A 10,915-nucleotide genomic window follows, 5' to 3' on the forward strand; every position below is an offset into this window, starting at 1 on the left:
CTGTAGCTGACTGATGGATAGTTGGCACAGCACCAGGTGTGAATTGAAGAATGTTCCAGCTTTGGAGGTTGTACTGCATCTTGCATAGTAATACACACAATAGTTTCCATAATCATTGATATATTCTGCTGCTAGCTCCGAATTAGACAAGAGATCAGACAAGTTCTTTGGGAATAATGAGAGGATCTATGTACTAAAATTTGCAGACGTGGAGACAGATTAATACAGCCTGAAAAGATGGCTTCTAGAGAAAATTACTATTCATGTTAAATTAATTTTAATTCAAAATAGCAATAATGGACATAAAACATTCTATTAGTGCTAAACATATTTTCCTGACTTGTACATTGTGCTTACATTTACTAAATAGTGCAATGCAAAGCTCCCTGTTGCCATCTAGCTGTGTGGAGTGTTGCATTCAATGTTCCAATAGAGAAAAAAAACACTTCCAGAGGCCATGGAGGACATTAAGGCCACAGAGCACTAGCCTAGCCGAGTTCATGTTGAGTTGGGAGAACTCCAAATAGGTCAGAGGTGTCACAAGTCATCCCGTCATGGTGTCCTGCTCCCTAACATGATGGAAAACGAGACCAGAGTGCAGTAAGACGTGATGTGGTTCCGCTTTAAACACAGCTTGCCTTCATTGGAAAGATGTTTGACGACACTTGAGAGTAAATGCTAGAAGATTGTTGATGAGTTAATGGTTAAAAAAAAAAAACTAAATAAATGACATGATTTTGTTCCAGAAGTATCTTGCCTCATGAAAAAGGAATCAAGTGACTAAGATGAAAATTTTCACGATGATGAAGAGTGACGTGAACTACTTTTAGAGTCCCGGAATTGTATTATTTTTTAAAATCTCACCATCTCTTTTTTATTTTTACCCACTTGATTTAGGCACATAATGTACCACATGGTACGACCCGGGGGAACGTCTTTGCCTTCCAACATATCTGGTCTTCAGATTCGCTTCCTGCTTGCAGGGGAAGTGAAGAAGCAAACATATCATTATATGTCATCATCTTCATCTTCATGGCAGGTGAGTCCAACGACAGCATATGAAACTACAAATAACACACTCATGTCATGTTACATAACACTACTCCTTTTGGACATGTGGAGCTGTGAGCTGAATTATGTTATGTATTCCTTCTTAACTTGATCCATGTTCAAATGAAATGAAACCATAACCATTACCATAAAACCCTTCAACCATTCATGCTGCCTTGCTGCAACTTTTCATTTGCCATTTCTGCAACTCGTTCTCACAACAAATTGAGCTCGTACGCCCTCTAGCGGCAATTAAACAGCGTTGCTTTTGTTCATTATTGTAATTTGTAGATCATTTTTTAAAAGATCTATGTACCTTTTAACTTATTTCTTTTTTTCTAAACATTTATATAACTAAGCTAGTTAGGTAATGTATTGAAGATATTTAATTATATTGTTTTACATCAAAATCACATCTGTTTATCCAATAGATTCAGACATTTTTGCTTAAAAATAATTATAAATAAATATTATAAATAATATTATAAATAATATTATAAATAATATTATAAATATTATAAATATTATAAATATTATAAATATTATAAATATTATAAATATTATAAATATTATAAATATTATAAATATTATTTATCATGTGATGCAAATGTATTTCTCTTTTGAATGAATATTGTTATTATAAGTGACCTCACCAGCTACACTGAACTACACTGAGCTACTCTCTTAAACACCAAAAACCGACCACGGGACAAAGGTCGGTTCATTAAGTCACCACTGATGCACTACAGGTATACTGCTGATAGGAATGTCATACTACTACATATCAAAGATTCAGATAAATCCCTTTAAATCAGTTAAAATCATTCTGAAATGAACAATGACAGACATCTCTGCTTACAGATGGCCTTTTTTGTGTATGGTTCATCACACATCTTCAACCCGCCACATGGGGGCAGTGTTGTCCCACACCAGGCTCCCCAGATACCCTGAAGGTCTTCTGATGCCTTCACTAATCACTTTTGTTTGGAGCTCAGACATTTATTTTCCCAGACCTAAACAAACACATTCCCTCAAGTGAGAGCTGATGAAAGTGGCGAGGCTATGGCGAGAAGACAGATAAATGCCAGCTAATATCTTCTCTCCCGAGAGCAGAGACACCGAAGAAGGAATATTTGAGGTGCCCTGCAGTACCAACACATTATTAAGTCTGAGCGTCAGCCGGGAAAGGTCATGGCTCACCTTCAGTCTTTCTTCCACGTGACGTTAGGGCCATCACGCTTCCTGAGATGATTGATTGGCGCCAGCATGGCCGGCGCTTTCTCCCACCATGTCTCCCTCGTTTTAGGACGTATTATGTACGAAAGCAGTCTGTCCTCTTTCTTTGTACAGACCACAATACCCACCTCAACTAGAATAGGTACCTGTTACAGGATGATGGAAAGACAGCATATAAGGACATTGAAAAGTCATAATAATAAACTAAACAATAACATTGTGTCCCCTCAAGTGTATGGTTAAAGATCTTATCAAACTATTCTTTAATAACGTTGAGATGTGAGGATGAGGTGTTAATTGGAAGGAGGCGATAATTGGATCGAGGCTGTTATTTCCCAAATGTGAAAACTCACTGTATTATTATAAGAGGTATTTATTAGTGCCTGAGAAAGTGGAAAAAGAAACATAGTTTACTGGCCAGTGCAGGAGCAATAGAACCAATGTTGTAATGTTGGTAAGGTGCTCAGCCAGCATTAATAGCCGTGGTGAGTTCATTGTAATAATAAAACACATGTAACATGCATGTGTTTCACACCACAGCTGAGTAGCCATACTGATATTTTAAAGTGCATGCAGAGGTAGATATTATAGGCTGGCCACTCGCAACACTTGCTATCCAGTAGCGTTTAGCCACAGCTGAGACCCCAGTTATTTGCTTTTCTAAACCATACAACCAGGAACGGGGCAAGTGGATAGCGCGCAGACCTCACAGCTAGGAGACCAGGGTTCAATTCCACTCTCGGCCATCTCTGTGTGGAGATTGCATGTTCTCCCCGTGCATGCGTGGGTTTTCTCCGGGTACTCCGGTTTCCTCCCACATTCCAAAAACATGCTAGGTTAATTGGCGACTCCAAATTGTCCATATGAATGTGAGTGTGAATGGTTGTTTGTCTATATGTGCCCTGTGATTGGCTGGCGACCAGTCCTCTCGCCTGAAGACAGCTGGGATAGGCTCCAGCACCCCTGTGACCCTTGAGAGGATGAGCGGTAGAAAATGAATGAATGAATAATAATCAATAATGTTTAATGTGAATACTTTGCAATTAGAGATGGAACTAGCTAATGTGCATGATAAAATTAAAGAAAAGTAAAATAAAGTAAAAGTAAAGTGTAGCCATCTTTGACTACATGGTCATTGTTTAACAAGTACAATAATTCCTTCTTTATTATGGTAATTTCATTCCACACCCAACCGTGATCAGTCAATTTCCCCAAAGTAGGATTTGGTATTTATAAATAGAATATTTTCATAGTTAAAGCATATTAAAACTGTTTACAACCTTCGGCATACGTATAGGCTCCAGCACCCCCCACGACCCTCGTGAGGAAAAGCGATAGAAAATGAATGAATGAATGAACAACCAGGAACAAATTGGAGACTCGAACGTTAATTGAATAGTTGCATTAATTGGAAGCCTCCTCCTTTAATTTATTTTAAGGGGCACTAAAATTGGACTCCCCAGGAGCAGGTTTTATCCTCTATAAACAACATCCTCTATGGAGTAACCCATTAAGTTAGCCCACAAGGTCGTGTGATGTGACAGCAGTTAGATATGAATCTCACTCGTTTCACCTTTTTACGATTCATGAAACCTTGAAATCTAGCTATCTACTGTATCTCATTTGAGTGTGTATGTGTGTGTATGTGTGTGTGTGTACATGTGCTCAGTGGTTGCTGACACAACATCCTGACATGTTGCTTGTGAGGAACAGGAAGTTCAAAGGTGCCAAAATGCGAAAATCACAAGGCGGAGAAGGAGGGAAGGATTCCATGTAGCCGAGGTCACACCTCCTGCTCACATCACCTTGGCAACCGCCTCCATCCGTCTCACAGTCAGGGTGACTTTGCAGTTTGTACAAGTTCGCCCTCCTTTGGACACGTCATTTCCGACCTGGCGTCCCAGCATCAGTCTTCACGTATCCTCGCCGACCCAGCCGAGTGCCCGCTTGCCGTGAGATAAATTGTTTGTGGCGAAGAGAATGCGGGGATTCAGATGAGTGTTATTTTTGTCCTTCCACCCAGCATGCCTTCCTGCCCATTGGCACACACCTCGGAATGTCACCATTCCTCTCAGCTGGACCGGCTTGCCCTCTGACCTCTGGAGGATGCCATGCGTGGCTGGATGCTGCATTCTACCAAAGTGGGCACAAGTAGAACATTCCAGGTACCATCTTTAGAACATTTTCATCAGCCATTAATCGATGTAGATTTAGTCATGATGATACACAACGGAGAATTCATTCGAATTCGAGATTGGGTCGACCGGAACGAAACAACATTTTTTAAAAGAAAAGTACTATGGTAAAATGACAAAAATGTACGCTAATTAGGGCTGTCAATAGAGTGAAATGTTTAATTGTGATTGATCACTTTTTGTCCATAGTTAACTCAGAATTAATCACATTTACTTGCCTTTATTATTAGCTCTTAAACTCGCCCACAAAGGTTCAGTAAATACAAAATGTGAGAGAGTGAGACCTCTCACCCCTATTGCAATACATTTATTCACTTCCTGTATTTCATAGTAACAAATAACAAGGTGATGTAACAGTTACACATTACAGTTCGAAATAGGACAGTTACAAAGTAATAGTAACAATGCAACGTTGTCCACAATCATAATAAATAATCATGAATCATTATCATAATATAACAGTATAATAAGTAAAAGTCCAATATACATAAGAGAATGAGTTCAGGACTCTTTTTCTTTGTATTTTGCAAACATTAACTGCTTGTATTGTTTCTTGAAGTCGCTGGAAAAACTGGCATCAAACATGTGCAAACCTATTTTTTAGGTGACTAACAAGAATGGTCATTTTTTCAACCAGTCCTTAAATTTTGATTAGTTGTGTATATCAAAAAGAGAAAACAATGTGTTTAAACGTATTACTTCAGAAGAGGCATATATATATTTTATTGTTTAATGATTGGAAGGGTTAGTAATATTGTGACCAAAACTAGATTCTCCTTTGCGACCCCTGTGGTCCAGTGTCCAGATGTTGCTGATGACCTTTGGCTAAAGTTGCAATTCACAATTCCAGTCCACCACGCTGTCGTCCCATCTCCCTACCGCGGTGACGAAATGCACCGGGACATGTCCTGTCCCGTCCCAGGGAGACATTATTTCGCTTCAGCAGCCGAGCTGCGTGAGACAGCTGCTGTCTGAGGAGTGCGTCCCGTCAATCACAGCGCCCCCCTCTGGCGGCTTGACAAGGTCATCAGGCGACATTCTGCACCGCTGTATCAGCACATTACACTTCGTTTGGCACCTCGCAAACACATCAAGCTGCATGTAACGCTTGACTCGGACAAAAAACGACCACGCGGGATGTAATCGTGCACATTATCACGTGCGCGTCACAGATGCTCGCACTTCAGCCCGTCATTCAAAGCAGATCTATTTTTGCATGCGTCTGAACCCTGAGGGCTATGTCGTCACAGAACACGTGGTGCATGTCCACAATGGCGCTCTGCAGACCCACATGCTGTTACACAACGCATGTTTACATTGCTCTCTCCTGTCATTTACGTAGCAAGTAGAGCATCATTAAACACATTTGTATTCAGGCAAGTCAGTCCAGTCCAAGGGTATGACAGCAAAGTAACAAACATGAACATGTATTGATCAGCTAACTGAGGAAGCCTGGACGACCCCCCCCCCCCCCACTCCGCACATTTGACAATGAAAAACAAAAAGCGCACCATATAAACTACAAAACAAGCAGCCTCTATTGAAGCCAAAACCCACCCAACCATCTTATTCGGCTTGGCAGTTGAGGCGAGCGATGGTGTTCGGCGGACTGGGAAGGCGAGAGACGGCGCTCGATAAAGTTGAGGGATGCAGTCAGTTTGACAGGCCATACGCGTCGTCAAGTGGCGGACAACGTGACTGCCTGTCAAAAAGACAGTGGACAAAATGGGGTTTCTATGTGGAACGCTTAGAACGGTCCTCATTACTCGTCGTTACGCCGTCTCGACTCCTGAGCTCTGATGGAGACTTTTTGGGTGGTAATGGTTGGATTCAATCAATATTCTATATCAATATTCAACATCTGTCGTACAGTGCTATGATCAGTGTAAAGGACATAAGTTGGACTCTGAGCTCAGCTTATCATGCCCGGAATAGTCATCCTAATTATATTTCTAAATCTTCTAAAGGGACCACATCTTAAAACACCATCGGTGACAACAGGTCCGTTTTTAGTGTTATAGTCATCACTCACCACCTCCCGTTTCGAGTTTCTCGACTTCAATCTATCACTGTTTTTCAAATATACTGTATATTAAATAATAAATCATGTTCTTCACCAAATTTTATGTATTTTTTGCCTACATTAAGTTATTCCTAGCATAAAATTGCTAAATGTGTAGTATTGAACATTATGTGTCAGTAATATTCATGTGCTGTTTGGTGAGACACACAAGCACCAGACTTGATCGCTGCAACAACAGGCTTTTATTGCATGTTTTATTGCATCTCACAATTCACAATAGTCCCTGACACACCGTTGTGGCAGTAAACCAATCATTCATTCACAGGCGTGCTGGAGCCTATCTCAGCTGTCTTCGGGCGAGAGGTGGGGTACACCCTGGACTGGTCGCGAGCCAATCACAGGGCACATATAGACAAACAACCATTCATACCACACTCCATAACAGACTGAATTGTACCTCTGGTACACCTAATATACAGTGTTAGCCATACTGTATGAAGAAAGAGCATCATTGCAATGCGGCATCCTTTTGGGTTGTTTTCGTGTCTTTGAAACATGACTGTCCGCTGCTTAGAATTGGTAGCTTAAAAAAAAACACTTTTTTGGTAAAGATTGCCCATCATTCAGTCTTTTTGTGATACAAGAACACACCTTTCCAGACTTTTCTGAGCATTCTAAACAGCGGGAAAACTGCTACCTCAAGAAGCCAATAATGCACATAATGGTATTCCTTATTTTGCCTTTATAGACCTGTCAAAAAATTTCCAAAAGCCGCAGACAACACTCCACTAAATGCTGTGACCTGCATATAAACCAAGTCATAACAACATTGTCATTGCAGGAGCTAACACAGAGGAACTCCTTTTCTGGTGTAGATTGACTGTGTATGTATGGCTGTGATGTCAAGTAGTAATCTGACAGTTGGTCTGTCTGGTCCAACTGGTCTGGGGTGCCTAACCCTAACCCAGTTGATTTTGGGTAGGTGGAAAAAGGTTCACAGCACTGCAGGGTTTGTTAGTGCTAACAATTGTTAATTGGTTGCGATGCAGGATCTTAGAGCAGTGTTCTCCTCGCCAGATACTCAAAGACCTTCCATCAATGGTAAGCAGCAGAAATGCTCGATTTCTGTCGGCATGGCTTCTGGATCCTTATTTGTTCCAAAACAGTTGGTGGCAGCACCTCTCACAAAGTCTGTGTTGGTAAATGTCGTTGAGTACGACATTACCCAGAGGGCTTAGTGCTCAAGGAGAAAAAACCCAAAGGACACTAGACTTGAAGAGGACTGCCAGTCATCCGTAAATGAATGGAACAGAATGTAGCGAGCGAATGAGAAAGAGAGGTGGGCGGGTCTACCGGCACAACAGTGTACAATGTATTCATTAGCGCTGAGCTGAGTATAAAATAAACTTATAAACAGTACGTGAACCCAATGACTGGGTCATTAAATGAACACATTGAGCGGTGTTAATTACTGTTTACTTGTGTGTTGTTGCTGTACATAGACAACGTAGCATTATTAAAAGGCTATGAGCTTTAAAGAGCCACACGCTGAAGTGGAAACGTAGTGTTGAATTACACTAAAACGTCCGTCACTGGACTCAGTGCTCATCCACAGCAATCCCACTCAAACAAGCCCGTCCTCCATCCTGCCGCCAGTAGCGGCGTGGGGGCAAGGTGCCCACAATCCCCAAATGTCAAGGGAAGGCTTAAAGAAATGACAGCTGCTGCTGCATCTTCAGCACGCCGCCGCCTCATTCTGGGAAGCGTTGAAAGGGGCAAAGTGACATTTGCAGCAGGCTCCTCTGAACATCCTCCCGTCTGTTGTCACCGGGCTTACTCCTCCATCCCCTTACCCTGCTGTGGTCAGGAGTCTATAGGACGTCGTAAGCTTAGCAGGCTAAACATCATGCTGTGTTTGACATTCGTCCATAATTGATGGGAGGTGCTTAATTACAGTGGGAGAGAGCCGTCATGCTGGGGTCAGGTCTAACCACCGGGGGGCCCCTGCATTGACTCAGCAATTGTTGACAAACCTACTGTGTTGGCTTCCATTCATTTTGTGTAAGACCAGCATTTGTTTAAATACATTGTTCATCTGTTACATCATATGCAAATAATATGCAAATGACCCTATGAGGTCATGTAGCAACTTCTAGGACAACATCTTTTCTTGCTGAGGAGTTGGCAATAGTGCTCCTCGCTAAAACTCAGTAAACAAACACTTTTTGAGGTAGCTTGTTGACTTTGACTTTGTTTTTGTTTTTTTTATCCAAATAGTAGTCATGCCAAAACGTTGTGTTGCTGCTGGCTGTTGACAGTATTGGAGTGAAACTGCAAGTTTGTTTTCTTTAGTAAAAAAGACATATGCTCTGTGTTTCCTATGCTCTAACTGCAAAAATATAAATATATATATATACATATAAAAAATTACATTTATTATATATATAAATTCATTATAAAAATTATTTAAAACATTTATACAAATATAAAAAATATATAAATTTATAAATAATAATAAATAATAATAAAAATAATAAGGAATCCTACTTTGTGGAAATTCACTGAACTGGAAATTGGTCTGGAACCAATTTACAGCAATAAATGAGGTATTTGTGTATGTTTATGTGAGACAATTTGATTTTCAAGGTCACCCGTTTTCTTGTTTAGTTCACTTTTAGTCCTTTTTCCCGTTGTTTTCCTGTTTCCCTCCCTTTTAAATAGTTTCCTGTAAAAAACAACTTCACCATTAATACAGGTAACAACAGAAGTAACTGGTGACAACAGCAATTTGGGGACTTATTTTCCCCTATCTTTAAATTAAAGCTGATATGTTTGTTAAAAAAGGGACACATTGTTATTTATGTCATCTAATTACCTCATTTGCATTCAGGTTTTCATGTTATGCAACAAAATCAACTTTTCATGTGCCAAAATTTGACCCATGATGAATTTTCGTCATTTGTCTGTTTCTTTTATCGAATTCTACATGCACAGAACTTCCCCTTTTGACTGACGAGCTCCACTTTTCATTTCTTTCCACACATGCAAATATCATGACAATATACGTATTCCCACTTGATGAACGTATATCTAGCCTGCCACCAGCTTGGTAAATCTTGACTGATGGTTCTCCGCCAGCAAGGTCATGATGTCTAACAGACTTTTAACGCTTCACTTATGCAGAAAAGACCAAATTCATGAATTTCCAAGCAATGTGCATGGTGAACTGTTTCTGCGCCGAGTGAGCTGCAGAAATAACTGACCTGAACGATCCTGCGCTAAAAAGGCTGTCGGGAGGCCTCACGAGGTCTCATTTGGGGAGCTGCGAGGGTTCGCTCGGCAACAGCACGCTCATTACGTCTGCCTGTAGCGGCACTCGTGCTGCATTTTGATAGGAACCCTTTTGAGTGAGCCTCCGTCTACTACATTAGCAAGTCCAGTATCGGATAGGCTTCCAATTAATCAAAAGGAAGAAACACGCCTGGGAAATGTGCTGTCCTGCATGATAACAACCCTTTACTTGCAATTGACTGTTTCTTCATGGCATCCATTGGTCTCTTTGGACTTGGCAGGGAAGCACCAGCTCAAAGCAAACACTAAGCTCAAAACACAGAGATTTTTTTAAAACCTATCATTATTGTCCAACACTACCTTTATAAGCCAAGGCATCCTGCAACAATCTTGTAATGTAATTCCATTTAACCATCACTTCAAAGCCCATTCAGGACAGCGGTGCATGCAATCTGCATTGTAATTTGTCATCTTCTGTCCTGGTTAGAGGCTGATAATGTCTTATTGAGGAGTGACAGGGCGTGGTAATACAGAATGAATTGCAGGATAATGTCAGAGGTTGCTAACTAATTCATTCATTTTCTACCGCTTATCCTCACGAGGGTCACGGGGATGCTGGAGCCTATCCCAGCTGTCTTCGGGCGAGAGGCGGGGTACACCCTGGACTGGTCGCCAGCCAATCACAGGGCACATATAGACAAACAACCATTCACACTCACATTCATACCTATGGACAATTTGGAGTCACCAATTAACCTAGCATGTTTTTGGGGGAACATGCACACAGAGATGGCCAAGGGTGGGATTGAACCCGGGTCACATAGCTCTGTGTGGTTAGCGGGTCTGTGCGCTAACCACTCGACCGCCGTGCAGTTGGTTGCTAACTAATCTTTGCTAACTAATCTTCTGTAAACAGTTATTGATTTATGTAAAAAAATGTTAAAAAAAGAAAATTTTAGTGAAATATACAAATATACAAATCTCCACAATTTGACCCCCCATACCTCACAAACCTGCTCCATCCACACAACCCCTCACGTGCCCTTCGCTCGTCAGACTCCGACTGGCACTTCCCTGTAGGACCAAGCTCCGAAGCTGGGGAGACAATTCTGGAATTTTC

The 10,915-nt window shown here is 41.1% G+C and overlaps 1 protein-coding gene across 1 annotated transcript in view; it reads left to right on the plus strand.

The window, feature by feature from the left end:
- ephb2b (eph receptor B2b) overlaps nt 1-3,975 on the plus strand; it is a 139,162-nt gene extending 135,187 nt beyond the window's left edge. Inside the window, exons 17-18 of the mRNA XM_058055940.1 lie at nt 898-1,039; nt 3,956-3,975. The gene's annotated coding sequence lies outside the window, so the exon portion shown is untranslated. The remainder of the gene's footprint in view (nt 1-897; nt 1,040-3,955) is intronic.
- Nucleotides 3,976-10,915: the final 6,940 nt, after the last annotated feature.

Source organism: Doryrhamphus excisus, chromosome 18 (assembly GCF_030265055.1).
Source record: "Doryrhamphus excisus isolate RoL2022-K1 chromosome 18, RoL_Dexc_1.0, whole genome shotgun sequence".
Classification (NCBI taxonomy): Eukaryota; Metazoa; Chordata; class Actinopteri; order Syngnathiformes; family Syngnathidae; genus Doryrhamphus; species Doryrhamphus excisus.